This window comes from Trichechus manatus, unplaced genomic scaffold (genome assembly GCF_000243295.1).
Source record: "Trichechus manatus latirostris isolate Lorelei unplaced genomic scaffold, TriManLat1.0 scaffold00001, whole genome shotgun sequence".
Taxonomy (NCBI): Eukaryota; Metazoa; Chordata; class Mammalia; order Sirenia; family Trichechidae; genus Trichechus; species Trichechus manatus.
In genome coordinates this window covers 6,097,695-6,114,498 of record NW_004443937.1, presented here as the reverse complement: position 1 = coordinate 6,114,498, position 16,804 = coordinate 6,097,695, and positions in this window count along the sequence as shown.

Genomic DNA, 16,804 nt, shown 5'->3' with positions numbered 1-16,804 from the left:
CTGAAGTACAATAAAATTAAAAAATTAAAATTAAAATTAAAAAAAAAATTGGTCATGACCCCATATGCAAAGAACAAAATGTTGCCTGGTCCTGTGCCATCTTCACAATCATCAGTATGCTCAAGGCCATTATTGTGGCCACTGTGTATTCTGAGTGCCTTACAGCTGAGGTAGCTCATCTCCCAGTACTATATTCCATCGTGATCCATAGGGTTTTGATTGACTAATTTTTGGAAATGGATCTCCATGTGTTTCTTCCTAGTCTGTCAGTCTGGAAGCTTTGCTGAAACTTGTCCTTTATGGGTGACACTGCTGGTATTTGATATACCAGTGGCATAGCTATCAGCATCATAGCCACATGCCAGCCACCACACTAGGACTGATGGGTGAGAAATGGGTGGTGGAATTAGGGTTTTAGGCAGCTTAAAATTACACCATTTAATCAAAGAATGGATCCTGGGCAATAAATCTAGATAGTAAACCTGCCACCCTTTGGCAATAACAACGAGATGGCAGGGAATGGGGTAAGTTTTATACTGAGAAGAGTTTTTTATATACAGGCATTTTGCCAATAGTGGTTGAGCTTCACCTCACGTCAGGCTAGGTATTGTGGAATCTTCAAAGAATTTATAGTCTAGAGGGAGAGGCTGCCTTGTAAATGAGAAATTACACTTCAATGCAATGCATCATATTTCTATACAGGATGCTATGCGAGCCCAGAGAAGGGTCATCTAATCTACTGAAAGTGTTGCTCAGGTCAGAAAAGATGTCCCAAGGGAGTTACCCTTGAACTTGGGAAAGGGCTAGTTACATGAATAAATGATGTGTGAACTGGGGAAAAATCCTGTTCAGACCTACCTTATCTTTAATCCTTTTCTGTCTACTTCTAAGAAATATACACATGATGAATATGAGTCCAAACCCTGGACAGTCTGGAAATGCCCCTTCAAGCCTACACTTGTTACAACCTCCATAAATTAAAAAGTGGGGAGGCAATCCCAGTGTATGCACGCTTTTAAACAACTAATATGTGTCTGAGTCAGTCAAGCGGCTTTCAGTAGATATTCTAATTCTGCATTCATTTGTGTAAAGGTTTGCAAAGTAAAACAAAAAATTTCTGTCTTAGTAAATAGATATTTACAGTGAATATGTTTTGTTGACGACTAAGTAACATACTCAATCTAAGATCTGCTACAGTTTCATTAAGTTTTTATTTTACGTGTAAAAGCCAAACCAGTTGCGGTCCAGTTCATTCTGACTCTTGGCGACCCCACGTGTGTCAGGGTAGAACTGTGTTCCATAGGGTTTTCAATGGCTGATTTTTCAGAAATAGATCACCAGGCCTTTCGTCCAAGATGTCTGTGAGTGGACACCAATCTCCAAACTTCTGGGTAGCAGTGGAGTATATTAACCATTTGCACCATCCAGGGACTCTCATTTTGCATAGAGAGGTAGAAAAATGTCTACATGACAAGGATATGGGAAAACTCGACTCAAGTCCAAAGCCTATAAAACCAAAAACCAAATTCACTGCCATCAAGTCGATTCCGACTCATAGTGACCCTAGAGGACAGAGTAGAACTGCCCCACAGGGTTTCCAAGGAGTAGCTGGTGGATTCAAACTGCCAACCTTTTGGGCGGAGCTCTTTACCACTGCACCACCAGGGCACAAGTCACTTACTGCTTCTCGGCCTCAGTGTTGTCTTTTGTAAAATGAGAAAGCTATGATTTCTTAGTATTCTTTTAGTACTATGTTATTACATATGACAATGTATTAAATCAGATGTAGCATTTAATGATTCCAGAAACATACATGGAATTAATTCCTCTTCTTTCCTTTCCTTCCTCCATTCCCCCCTCCTTATCACCGAGCCTTCTTCCTTTCCTAATTAAAACCCTTATTCAAGCACAAGATTTTTGGATAATATTTTACAAAAAATATTGGGTGTCTAAAAATTATGACCACTTAGGGTTTAACTACATTTTAAAATTTTGATCATAATATTTATTTTGAAAGATACTTCTTTTTTTTAAGGCAAAGGATTGTAGGAGTTGGTATAATAGAAAAGCAAGGGGATATTGCACTACTGTAGCACAATCACATGAGCACATATACACTAATTCACACATGCAGACATGACAACTGGCTGCTAAACAAAGGACAAAGGCAACACAGGAACTTTCTGTGTGGGTAAGTGGCACTATAATAGCAATTGTATTTGGAAGATAACATAAAATGTCTTATGCCTGAGTGGTGACTCAGCCCCATCTATCTGGATTTACTTTTATATAAAGAGCAAACTGAAATCAAGATGAAATGTTTTAGCAAACCTCATTGCTTTCTGAAAATCATTCGAACAATGGTTTAATCTTATCCCCTATTTCAACAATTCTAAAATTATTTTATTTCTCCAGAAACAGTCTTCAGAAAGAAAGAATAACTAATTCCTGACTTCTAAATATTGTACATTGATAAATGTTATATCTATTTTCCGTCTCTTCTTACATTTCCAGTTTTACATCTTCCTAGAAGTACTGTATTTGGAGAGCATGACAGTCAGAAAAGTAACTAAACAGCACATTTCTTTCAGACTACTGAGCCTTCTGTCACTAAGAGACTATGCAGTGCAGTAGAAATTAGCTATTGGTTTGACTTATGGGAAGGAGTTGGTCTTGTTTATATAGCTTAGATATCAATAAAACAGTCAAAAGGAGGCAATCAAAGTCAACAGTGACCACATACTTGCTGCAGTCTAGTACCTAATCTCAATGCTACCTGCTTGTCTTTCCACGAAAACAAGCCACAAATGAAACCTCTCAAGCTATAGTTTCTTGCATTTTCTCCCTCCTCAGCCATCAATCCTTTCCCAACCCTCATCACATGAGCCCTGGGAAAGCAAAGGAGAACTAAGGAACCAGGGGGAAGAGTTTTATGTCTAAGGCAGACAACTCTAGAATCAGTACGAACAGTGGGACAGAAGTGTCTAAGAGAAGGCCACCAGAAAACCAAACGAAATCAGTTACTGTCCAGTTGACTCTGACTCATAGCAACCCCATGTGTGCCGGAGTAGAACTGTGCTCCATAGGTTTCCAATGGCTGATTTTTTGGAGGTTGATCATCAGGACCTTCTTCAGAGGCACTTCTAGTTAAACATACTCAGCTGCTAACTGAAAGGTTGGAGGTTCGAGTCCACCAGTTAACTGTGTGCACCATCCAGGCACTCCAAAAGAAAACCAGGCTTAGCAAACGAGAAACCTCCACTTTCGTTTTTACAGAAACGTGAACCGAGGTTAAGAAAGTAAATATGTCTTTGAAGCTGTGAGCCTCAAATTCTGTCATTAAAAAGGGAGGTTAGGATGTGTTTACCAGCTGCTATCCAGTCAATTCTGACTTATGGCAACCCCATGTGTGCCAGAGCAGAAATGTGTCTCATAGGGTTTTCAATGGCTGATATTTCGGACATAGATCACCAGACCTTTCTTCTGAGGCACCTCTGGGTGGACTCAAACCACGAACATTTAGGTAAGCAGACAAACATGTTAACCATATGCAGCACCCAGGGATTCCCTAGTATGTGTTATTAAAAAAAAAAAAAAAAAAACAACAACCAAACCCGTTGCCGTCGAGTGATTTTGACTTATAGTGATCCTATAGGACAGAGCAGAACTGCCCCATAGGGTTTCCAAGAAGCACCCGGTGGATTTGAACTGCCGACCCTCTGGTTAGCAGTCATAGCACTTAATTGCTATGCCACCATGGTTTCCAGAATGTGTTACAGACATGTTAAAAACCTACTTATTAAATCCAAACTGAGATTATCCCCTTTAAGCAGTGATATGCTGACTGATGCTTAACAACCGAGGGGAAGGGATGATTTGTAGCATTTGTGTTTTTTGGTGGTGTAAATACTCCCTCCACGGCCAGTTTCAAGTCACCCATCTGGCATCAATGAACACAGTTGGGAAGATGAGTACACATTCTGCTCCTGTGAGCTTCTACGAGGCAGCTCCAGCATACGGCACACCACTGCCTTTAACTAATCGGAAGCAATGAAAGAGAATTGAAACAAGAAAAATTTCCTTGTTATGTTCCGCCATATAACTGTTTTAGTATTTTATCTGAAATCATCTTAGTCATCATCAGTCCTATCCATCCTGTACTTTAGAAAAAATAAATCTTAGATAAACTCTTCCGGTTCTTTTTCTTTCTCTTTCTCCTTCCTCCCTCCCTTCCTTCCTTTCTTCCTTCCATCCTTCCTTCCACCCATCCTTCCATTCATCCATCCATCCAGAGAGGAAGAGAGAAAGAAGCCTGAAATGTTATCTGAAGGGTTATCTAAAATATTACCTTTCTCATGACATGATCTATTGTCTATAGATCATGTCATGAGAAAGGTAGTATTTTTCTATTTCAAAGTCTGATTTCTCAAGTACAGTTGTGCATGATTCTTGCTCTACCTATCTGATATACTAAATGTGATCTCTGTGTAGAGAGTACATAAAGAATAAAGATATGGATGTTGTACAAATAAGCACCCATTTCAACTTGCGAAATATAAAGTAAACACAAACTAAGAGAAAACTACATTAACATCTTTAATCTGAACTCTTCCACTATGGGAAGGAAGCCAAAGTTGTTCTCTTGAGATTAGCAGAAGTTTGCAAAATGTTGGCATGAGACAAAGTTTGGAGGAGAAAAATATGTACCTATTTATTCTCATTCAAACTCACATTTATATTGTGCATCCTCTTTAGGCTTGTTTGTACCCTGCTTAGCTTCCAGCTATTTTTTTATATTGTTCTCAGACAGAAAGCAAATTTTAAGAGATGTTTTGTTTATTTTGATGAAACCTGATGGCATTTTCAGGCCGCGAAGAGCCAGGCATCAAACAACACAGCTGAGAATAATGAAGCTCATATATGATTTCATCTCAACAATACAGATTCGGCAACTAAGACCCTGAAAGCATCTACACGGAGTTCAAATCCATAAACGCAGAGATGGGAAACGTCCCGAGTCTGTTCAGAATGCCACATCAAATCAAATAAGAAAACTGCTAGATTTTTTAGAATCTGATGTTCTTTTAATGGATAAATTAGATGCCATCTAGAAATGAGATGTGAACATTCAGAATACAGTGTGCTGAAAGTTTGTCTTGTCACTTCCATTTTATGAATTTATGTAGAGTTTAAATTATCCTAGCCTGCTTCAGTTTCCAACCAGTTCCTCAGGAACAGAAGATAAATTTAAGGGTGATTTAAGCGATTTACATCAACAGAAAGATGGCATAATTTGTCAGTGGTGATTCCTATGCTTCTTATACTCTAATACTCAACTGGGCTGACATTTAGCAAGTTGAGAGGCTTAGCTGTTTAAAGAGAAGATTCTGAGTTTCAAAAATGGGGTATGGGTTTGTGAATAATGCCATCAAGCTGTTGCACCGCACTATCATCTTCTCCCTACCAGCGATGGTCTTTCTCTTGCTGAAAGCCTTGTTCCTAGCTGGAAACTGTGTGGCCCATGGCTTCTTCCTTGTCTTTCCACAATATACAATAAATAATCTTAGACTTGACAATTCTGCCTTCTAAATATTTCTTAACTTTTTGGTTTTCTCTTTTCATTCTCTAGTATCATTTCAGCAATAGACTCAAAGATGCTGGGAACACCCAGATGCCCGGGTGGGGCAAACAGTTTCTGCTTGGCTGGTAACCGACAGGTTGGTGGTTTGAACACACCCAATGGCACTCTGGAAAAAAAGGCCTGGTGATCTGCTTTCGTAAAGATTATAGCCAAGAAAACCCTATGATGCAGTTCTACTCTGTCACATGGAGTCCCATGAGCAGGAATCGACTTGACAGCACAATATAACAACCACCATTCCTCTAGCTCAGATCTTCATCATTTCTTGCCTAAACTAGTTCACTAGCCCCCTAAGCAGCATTTGCGATCTAATTTTGGCAACCACAAACTTCCAGGTGACAGATCTGAAATGCACGTCTGACTCTTATTCCACTGCAGGGAACGCTCCTCCATTAGGATGATTTCCACGTGCCTAAAGATGGCATTCTCCACCCATCTGTCAGTTTGTCATACTGTAGTAGCTTGCATATTACTGTAATACTGGATGCTATGTCACTGATATTTCAAATACTAGAAGGGTCAACCATGGTGCACAGGTTTCAGCAGAGCTTCCAGACTAAGAGAGACTAGGAAGAAAGGCCTAGCAATCTACTTCTGAAAATTAATCAGTGAAAACCTCATTTCTCAGCAGAATACTTTCCTACTCACTTTTGGATATGTCACCAGGAGAGATCAATTTCTACAGCAGGACATCATGTTTAGTGAGGTAGAGTTAAAGGGAGACTCTGGGTGAGATGGATTAGCACAACAGCTGAAACGACGGACTCCAACATGCCAGTGATAGTACAGATGACTCAAGACCAACCTGTTGCTCATAAGGTCACTATGAGTCACAGTAAACTCTATGTCAGCTATCTATCTTTCAACTATCTATCTAAACATGGCATTCAAAGTCACTGTGATCTAGCCCCTGCCTACCTCTCCAGCTTGAACTTTACATGGTAACAGCACTGTTTTCCTGCCTCTATGTCTTTATTCATATTACTCCCATGCCTGCAAGGCTCTTTCTCTCCTAACTCTCTATCCCAACTAATTGATAAAAATAATAACTTACATTTATATTGTACTTCCTATGCTCCAGGTACTGTTCTAATTATCTCACTTAATTCTTTATCAACCCTGACAGTCAAGGATTATCATCATCACCATTTTGAATAGAGGTTAATTTACCCATGATTGTGCTGCTAATCTAGTAAGCTGCAGATCCTAGGATTCAAAACTAGTGCCCCACCACTATGCAGTGTTCCTGCATCTGCCCCAGTTAAGGTCAATCCATCTCTTCAGATTCAGAATCATTATCTTCAGGAAGTTTTCCCCTTCCCTCTCTCCAAACTAGTTGATGTGCTCTTTATCTTTGTTCATGTAAGCTGTTCTCTAATTTATTTGCCAAATTATAATTATTCATCTATCGCTCTACCCTACTAGATTGTCAGAGACAATGTATCATTTATTTTTGTAATCCAATGTATGTCATTCAAAAAATGTAAGCTGAATGTGAATGGAAATAAATATTTTACATTACAACAAAATAGCAGACTTATAAGGCAGTACAGAATATGATATTTACATGTAATTCTCTCTTATGCTACCTTTTATACAAATATCCTCCAGCACTGCATAGACCTAGAGCTTTAAGTCAATATTAGTTGAGTGAATAAAAAGGTCTGTGGTGGATTTTTAAGGGAAAGTACAATATTTGTGGTAAATATGCAGACTGTTCTAAAAATAAATAGTGTATCAAATCAAGATAGACCAGAGCCTCTAGTTTAGATATATCTTGGGTGCAGATTAAATACAAACCCTTTGCCATCGAGTCAATTCTGACTCATAGTGACCCTATGGGACACAGCAGAATTGCCCCCATAGGATTTCCAAGGAGCAGCTGGTGGATTCGAACTGCCGACCTTTTGTTGCTGTTTTTTTTTTTTTATTGTACTTTAGATGAAGGTTTACAGAATGAACTAGCTTCTCATTAAATAGTTAGTACACATATTGTTTTAAGACATTGGTTAATAATGTCACAACATGTCAACACTCTCCCTTCTTGACCTTGAGTTCCCTATTATCAGCTTTCCTGTCCCCTCCTGCCTTCTAGTCCTTGTCCCCGGGCTGTTGTGCCCCTTTAGCCTCGTTCTGTTTTATGGGCCTGTCTAATCTTTGGATAAAAGGCGAACCTCTGGAGCGACTTCAGTACTGAGCTAAAAGGGTGTCCAGGGGCCATACTCTTGGGGTTTCTCCAGTCTCTGTCAGGCCAGTAAGTCGGGTCTTTTTTTGTGAGTTAGAATTTTATTCTACATTTTTCTCCAGCTTTGTCCAGGTCTCTCTATTGTGATCCCTATCAGAGTAGTCAGTGGTGGTAGCCAGGCACCACCTAGTTGTACTAGACTCAGTCTGGTGGAGGCCATGGTAGATATGGTCCATTAGTCCTTTGGCCACTCACAGGCTCTTAAGACCCCAGATGCTACTCACGAATGTAGAATACAGAACACTTTCTTTATAAACTATGTTATGCCAATTGAGCTAGATGTTCCCCGAGACCATGGTCCCCAGAGCCCTCAGCCCAGCAATTTGGTCCCTCTGAGAGTTTGGATGTCTCTGTGGAGCTTCCATGACCTTGCCTTACACAAGCTGTGCTGGCTTCCCCAGGATTGTGTACTGTCTTACCCTTCACCAAAGTTACCACTTATCTATCGTCTATTTAGTGTTTTTCCATCCCCACCCTTCCCCTCCCTCGTAACCATCAAAGATTGTTGCTTTTTGTGTGTAAACCTTTTCATGATTTTTTACAGTAGTTTCCACTTGTGCCTTGAAGACAGCCTTATTTCTTGTAGTAACAGAGCTGATATTTCCAAAAACCAAACCCAGAGTCTTATCGTAAGAGTGGCTGAATTATAATGCCTACTCAATTCCCAACCTTAAGTGGTCTCTAAAGTGAGGGCAGTGATTGGGGATAAATGGGATCCTAAAACTTGGGATGGGGACATATAGGCAGATAATCAGGAAGCTGGGGACACTGAGCCCCTAAATTCCACTGTATGACTCCTACCAACAGAACCAGCCCTCTCACTCCCATCTGAAGAGATTACTCCATCTTTGTCTGCTAAGCCACCCTCCCCAGTAAAACCATTAGCCCCTCCACTCCAATCTAGTAAGATTAACCCAGCTGTGTCTTGACAGCCTTTGTCTGAGTCATTGCCTGGGGCATCGCCTGAGGCAGATGCCTTACAAGACAATGTTGAATGTTCTTAAAACACATCCCTATCATCTTTTTGGCTTCTAGACCTATAACTAGCCTGAAGTCCCAGTGAGCCCCAAAAGGTGAAGTACAAAGTGTGAACCACGAGGAGGTATGCTACACTCCAAAAGAACAGCTTGACTTTTCTAATATGTACAAATGAAAACCTGGGGAATATATGTGGGAATGACTATTAAGGGTGTGGGATAATGGCGCAAGGAACATAAAGATGGATCACTCTGAGTTTATTGATATGGGCCCACTGAGCAGACATTCTTCATTCAATGTTTCACCTTGAGAGTTTAGAAAAAGATGTAGCAGTTTACTTGGCTGGGTCACTGAAGCATGGATTACACGGTGGCCTACACTATATCAGGAGCCCTGGTAACACAGTGGTTTACAGCTTGGCTGCTAACCTAAAGCAAAATGTTGGCAGTTCAAATCCACCAGCCTCTCCTTGGAAACCCCATGTAGCAGTTCTACTCTGTCCTATAGGGTCGCTATGAGTCAGAATCGACTTGATGACAATGGCTAATGGGTACACTAAATCAAGTTGAAGTACCAGACCTGCCTTGATATACTGCAGAAGAAGGTATCCAAAGGCTTAGGGAAATTGGCATGCTAGAGTGCATTTATCAGGTTAGACCCACAGACCCACACATGGAGTGCCCAGAGGATACACTTTTTACCACAACTGTGAGGAACAAATTTGTTAAGGGAGCCCCAGTGTCTTAGCCATCTAGTGCTGCTATAACAGAAATAGCACAAGTGGATGGCTTCAACAAACAGATGTTTTATTCTCTCACAGTCTAGTAGGCTAGAAGTCCGAACTCAGGGCATCAGTTCCAAGGGAAGGCTTTCTCTCTCTGTCAGCTCTAGAGGAAGGTTCTTGTCATCAATCTTCCCCTGGTCTAGGAGCTTCTCCGTGCAGGAAACTCAGGTCCAAAGGACATGCTCTGCTCCCGGCTTTGCTTTCTTGGTGGTATAAGGTCCCCAAGTCTCTGCTCATTTCCCTTTCCTTTTATCCCTTGTAAGATAAAAGATGATGCAAGCACACCCCAGGGAAACTCCCTTTACAGTGACTCAGGGATGTGACCTTAGTAAGGGTGTTACAATCCCACCCTAAACCTCTTCAACATAATCTAATCTTGCCTCATTACCCACAGGCAGAGATTAGGATTTATAACACACAGGAAAATTATATCAATCACAAAATGGAGGACAACCACACAATACTGGGAATCACAGCCTAACCAAGTTGACACGTATTTTTGGGGGACACAGTTAAATCTATAATACTTCACCCTTTGGCCCCCCAAAATTCATGTCCTTGCCACATGTAAAACATATTCACCCCATCATATCATAGCAAAAGTCTTAAATCAACTCCAAGTCCAAAATCCAAAAAATTCCTCTTTATCTGTGAAATCCAGAACACAAGATATCTGCTTCCCAAAGTACAACAGTGTAACAGGCAGGCACAAACTAGACATTTCCATTACAAATGAAAGAAATTGCAGGAAAAGAAGGCATAACAGGCACCAAGCAAGTCAGCTTACATTACACAATATTAGCCCTCAAGGCTTTGAAAATAATTCTCTGTTCTCTGAGACAACTTACACAATGGCCCAGCCTTCCAGACTCTAGGTATTGGCCACACTCTCTGGATTCTGAGTGCAGGCCCCTCGGCCCTGGGCTTCAGCAACACTGCTCCCTCGCCTTTAGGCACACCAGTCTCGTGGTCCAACTGAGTGGTTACTCCATCCTTAGAAATACCAGAGGCCATGGCTCCACCCTTTGAAACCCCAGAGGTCATGGCCATACCTTTTGAGACTGAGGCAGCTCGGCTTCCTGTGTTCCTTGTCTCTTTAGCTTCTGCTTCCTGGTTCCTTGGCCTCTCGGCCCCTTGGGCCTCACGCCTGCACCTGCCCTGCTGGGGTAAGTGTTCCAAAGCTCTGCAGCTCCACCAATAAGTGCCTGGAGGCACCTCACTCTGCCAGGAAGCCTCATGTGCACAGGTGCTCAGCTCTCTTGCTTCATGCGCCAGCTCCAGCACTATCTTGTGCTGCATCTCCTGGTTCTGCTGCTGCTGGTCCTCTGCTGCTACTGATGCTCTGCTGCTTCCAGTTCTCGCCATCTGCACCGTCTCCAGTGTAACAGCTCTCCTCATTACCTTCCGAGTTCTCTATCCATTCACAGTTTCAAAACCACTTCCACATTTTAGGTATCTGTTAGAGCAGCACCCTACTCCTGTCTTAGTCATCTAGTGCTGCTATAACAGAAATAGCACAAGTGGATGGCTTCAACAAACAGATGTTTATTCTCTCACAGTCAAGTAGGCTAAAGGTCTGAATTCAGGGCATAAACTCCAGGGAAGGCTTTCTCTCTCTGTTGGCTCTGGAGGAAGGTACTTGTCATCAATCGTCCCCCAGTCTAGGAGCTTTTCCTTGCAGGAAACTCAGGTCCAAAGGACATGCTCTGCTCCCGGCTTTGCTTTCTTGGTTGCATAAAGTCTCCAAGTCTTTGCTCATGTCCCTTTCCTTTTATCTCTTGTAAGATAAAAGATGATGCAGGCCACACCCCAGGGAAACTCCCTTTACATTGGATCAGAGAAGTGACCTTGGTAAAGGTGTTACAATCCCACTGTAATCCTCTTTAACACAATCTAATCTTGCCTTATTACCCACAGACAGAGATTAGGATTTACAACACATAAGAAAATTACATCAAACAATAAAATAAAGAAACATAAATAGAAGAAATTCTATATCTATTAAAAAAAAATTACATCAAACATAAAATGGAGGAAGACAACCGCACAATACTGGGAATCATGGCCTAACCAAGTTGACACATATTTTGGGGGGACACAAATCAATCCATGACAGGTGGCTATTATTATTAGTTCTTCTAACACTTATTCTACTGCCTTTATATACACTCAAACCACAGTGGTTTACGAACTATGAGAGTTTTGACCTCAAATTTTAGGAAAAGAAATAATAAATATTCTTATACAATCTTCTACTTTCTACTTTCCCTAGCAGTTTTTTATTAGCTATATGGTTTCATTCACATTATAAACTGAAACCGTGATTCCCAGAGTTCTCTCTTCCCTAGTTTTAAACGTAAATGGATTTAAGGCTTATCTCTGTCCTTCCGCTACAGTGTCTCTATTCAACTAGTGTTCAACTGAGTTTTATCTTTTAACCATTTCTTCAAGGTGTACTTACAGGAAATATATTGTTAGTACTTGCATGATCAAAAATACCTGCTGTTGCCTTTCTATTTCAACAATTTGGCTAGATATAATGTTTGGCTCACACTTTACTTCCGAGAGGACTGCAGTTACCTCTCCACTGTTTTCTAGTGATGTATATTGTTGGATCTCTAAGGCTAGCCTGATATTTAACCCCTGAAAAGTTATTTGATCTCTTTGCCTGCATGCCCAAAGAATTATACTGTTATCTTTAAAATTCGTAAGTTTACTAGTATGTTTCAGTTTTAACCATACCTTACTGCTCTCCCACTTTTTTTGTCTGTTTTTTTGAGTCATGATGTGGTTTCAAGTCTTTTTATTTCTAGAATGTATTCTTGAATGGTATTATAGAATATGTTTTTTCCTATACCGTTGGTCCTCCGTACCTGCGGGGTCCACATCCTCGGGTTCAAACTACCACAGATCGAAACTATTCGAGGGGGAAAAAAAAAGCGAGCTCAAGAGCCTGGGGGCAACACGGAGGGCAACACAAGTCAAGGCAGGGTTCCAGTGACGAACAGTATGTGGCTGTGAAGGAAGAAACTCCCACGGGCACGGAGGCAGCCACACGCGACACAATTTAGACAAGTGGGGACACGAGGAATGGGTTCGTGAACTTACGCTCCGGGCCTGCCTGGCCTCACCGAGGATCTGGCGGAGCACATTTGTGGCAGAAGTATCCATTTGGAAGGACAGAACAAAGTTGGCAAGCCCAGGACCTAGCACTCTCTGCACAGTGTACGTGCACCGTCCAAAGTCAGCCAGGCCCTCCTCCTGAAGGACCCTTGGATCGGTGGGCAAGCTGGTGCGGGAGGGCCGGATGCGGCTGTCCTTCAAAGTGCCTACTTTGATCCACCCCTAACACGTCCGTCCTAAGCTGGCCCAACTATCACTATTCCACTTCTAAGGGAAACGCTGTTTATTCCTGTGCTATGTTAAAAAAAAAAAAAAAAAAAAACTTCTGCCATTCTATATAAGGTATTTGTGCTTAACGTGCATTTTGGTATCCAGGAGGGGTCCTGGAACCAATCCCGGACACCTATAAAAAAGTTTAATTTATAAAGTAGGCATAGTAAGAGACTAACAATAACAACCAATAGTAAAATAGAAGCACTTTATTTATGGCTTCTCTTTGGCATATCCAAATTGCTAGCATCACCTCTCTTGCACTTTGGGGCCATTATCAAGTAAAATAAGGGTTACTTGAACACAAGCGCTGCAGACTGCCGTTGACCGAAGGTGACTGAGACCATGGGAAAGCGAAACGGTGGATGAGGGGGGACTACTGTATTAACAGTTTAAAATTCACAAAGCTTCTCAGGGAAGTTACATCAAAGAATTGTGCACACTTTTCATAAATACTTAAATTTTTCTTTATGCAACAAATGAAATTAGGAAAAATCTTTTCATGGTTTTATGAGAACTCGAGGTTCACAAACGATGTTTCTAATTAGAACTATTAAGTCACGAAGAAGTGCCTGCCAATGGAAGCTGCCTTAAACGAACCAGGAATTGCATGTCATCAATTGTTATGTTGTTGGGTGCTCTCCAGTCGGCTGATTTTCAGAAGAATATTGCCAGGGTTCCTAGTCTGCTTAGTCTGGAAGCTCTGCTGAAACCTGTTCAGCATAGCAGCAACAGGAAGCCTCCACTGACAGATCGGTGGTGGCTGTACATGAGGTGCTTTGGTTGACAATCAAACCCAGGTCTCCTGCATGGAAAGCAAGAATTCTACCATTGAACCACCACCATTGCCCCCATGTCATCACTACCCAACTTATTAGGCACATAAATAATCATAAATACCTGTTGCTGTCGAATCAATTCCGACTCATAGAGACCCTACAGGACAGAGTAGAACTGCCCCATAGAGTTTCCAAGGAGCGGCTGGTGGATTCAAACTGCCGACCTTTTGGTTAGCAGTTGAGCTCTTAAGCACTGAGCCACAAAAAATTACAAATTCCTCTCCTCTCTGACATAGATAGATGCCTGATGTGGGCACAACATGGCTCTCGTCAGGTAAAAGGAGTTTTAGATCTGATAGGACATGTGGGGGAAAAAGAAATCTCACAGCAGACTGAAACAAATATTACCTGAGTAGTGGGAAAAGGTATAACAAAACTATCCTTTGGTGGTCTCTTAGTCTTTTGCTTTCTGTCTTTTTTTTTTTTAACCAAGAATTAGGCCTAGTCTGGAGAAAAGAATTATCTTTCATTTTTGGAAAGTGCCTGAAGTGCTTCTCATTGTAAAAAATAAGAAAAAGAAGAAATAAAATAAATTAAAAACTCTCTTTTCAAGAATTTTATAAAAAGTAAATAAAATTCACTCCTAATTCCAACTACCTGTGTATGCCATTACTGTCATTTTGGGGTGACTTTGTATTTCCTTTTTTTTCTGCATGAAAGTAAGTAATCTGTTTACATTTTTAAAATTGGAATCATAACTATATATCGTTTTTCATATTTCACTTTGTTGTTGTCATGTTGATTTTTATTTTTTTACATGAGACCTTGTTCACCTTTTCCCATGTCATTTGCTATCTTCAAATCATAGTTTTTAAGGACTGCAGGGTTTAATATGGAACATCCATTACTTACTAACAAAAAAACTGAAACCAAACTCACTGTCATCAAGTCAATTCTGACTCATAGCAACCCTACAGGGCAGAGTAGAACTGCCCCACAGGATTTCCAAGGACCACCTGATGGATTCCAACTGCCGACCTTTTGGTTAGCAGCCAAACTCTGAGCCACTACGCCACCAGGATTTCCATATCTTACTAGTTCCTGTTACTGAATACGATTGTTCTATTATTACTATTATAAATAAGACCACAATGAGTATACTTAATACGTCTTTGAATGTATCTCTGATTATTTCCTTAGATTAAATTCCTAGAAATTACATTTTGGGGACCAAAGGGAAAAGCTTGGTTTATGAATATGAATTCCTCTCCCTGCTTTATCAATTTTAAAATCTGTCATTTTTTTTAAAGCTGGTGACTCTTATGACTCCTTATATTAGTTAAAAAGCAGTACCTTCACTGGCAATTATTTCCACAAGGGCCTTACAAATATATCTATAACTATATCCATCAGTCTATAAAATAATCTAATCTCAGCAGCTCCCGCCCCCACTTTGGAACACCCTCTGTTCTGACTCAGAGGTCTTCAGTCTGCTCGACAAAACATAATGAGAATTAATTCAAATAAAAGTAGAATCTCTGTTGCATTTAAGGAACATACCCCTAGCTAAAATCAAGACCGCATTTCCTTCAGTGAATTCATTTTTTTTTCCCCTTTGACAACAAAGGCTTTGCTATTGTTGTTCCTGCTGTCAGGTGCCATTGAGTAGATTCCAACTCATACTGACCCTGTGTGACAGAGTAAAACTGCCCCCTACGGTTTCCTTGGGTGTAATCTTTACGGGGAGCCCATGTGGTGCAGCTGTTAAGAGACCAGATGCTAAACAAAGGTCGGCAGTTCGAATCTTTACCGCAGCAGATCACCAGCTCTTTTAATCTGCAGAGCTGCTGGTGAGTTCGAACTACCAATCTTTCGGTTAACAGCCCAGAGCATTTAACCGTTGCACCACCAGGACACGATGGCTTTCCTATTACCAAAAAAAAAAAAAAAATCCGTTGCCTTCAAGTGAATTCCAACTCACAGCGACCCTATAGGACAGAGTAGAGCTGCCCTATACTGGCTTCCAAGGCTGTAATCTTCACGGAAGCAGACCACCACATCTTTCTCCCCTGGAGTGGCTGGTGGGTTCGAACCACTGACCTTTTGGTTAGCAGCTGAGCGCTTAACCACTGCACCACCAGGGCTCCTTGGTTTTGCAATTAGGACATAAGTAAGATATTCTTACCTAATGTCAGATAAACTGGGCCCAGCTTCAAAAGGAAATTAATGACAAACTTAAATTTAAGGCAAGTCAACGCTACAAATATATTAGGGAGCTCGTTTCAAAATATGACACAAAATTAAAATGAAATAGCCTCTAGAATTTGGGAATCCCTGGGCCCAGTAAATCTTAGTTATAGGAGAAAATGAAACATCCTATCATAAGATTGGGTGTGATAAGATATAATAAAAACTGAAGCATGATATATAAGGTCAGAGGGATCAATATTAAATGAGAAATGAACACACAAATTGCATAGTTCTAGTCAACCAAAGTATTTGGCAGTGACAGGGGAATTAAATTACAAGTAAAGCTGAATATTAAATGAGATTGAATGTCCAATACATCATTCCTAAATCTATCTAGGTATTCCCAAAACACTTGTCATCTTATTCCTGGAAAGAACTAAAATCAAGGCCAAGGCGAAATTAAAGAAAAAACAGTGAGAATATGGGCATCATGAAATCTAAACAGTGGTATTGTGTACACATGAGAAGATCAGAGGCTAGGAGGATGTGTGGAGTTTCGCCGCAGTAAAACACAGTTAAGAGACGAGCAGAAATTGATTCTTGTGAAACACAGTCTGACTTAACTCTTCCACCAAACCTTGAAATCATTATGGCAAAATCCAGAGGAACTGAAATTGCTAAGAGCCTGTTGACATTGAACCATAAAGCGGCATGTCATTTATCACACATATACCTCTGATTTATTCAAGTAACCCTTTAACAAGCAAAGAGGCTCCTTAAAAACGTTTTTGAAA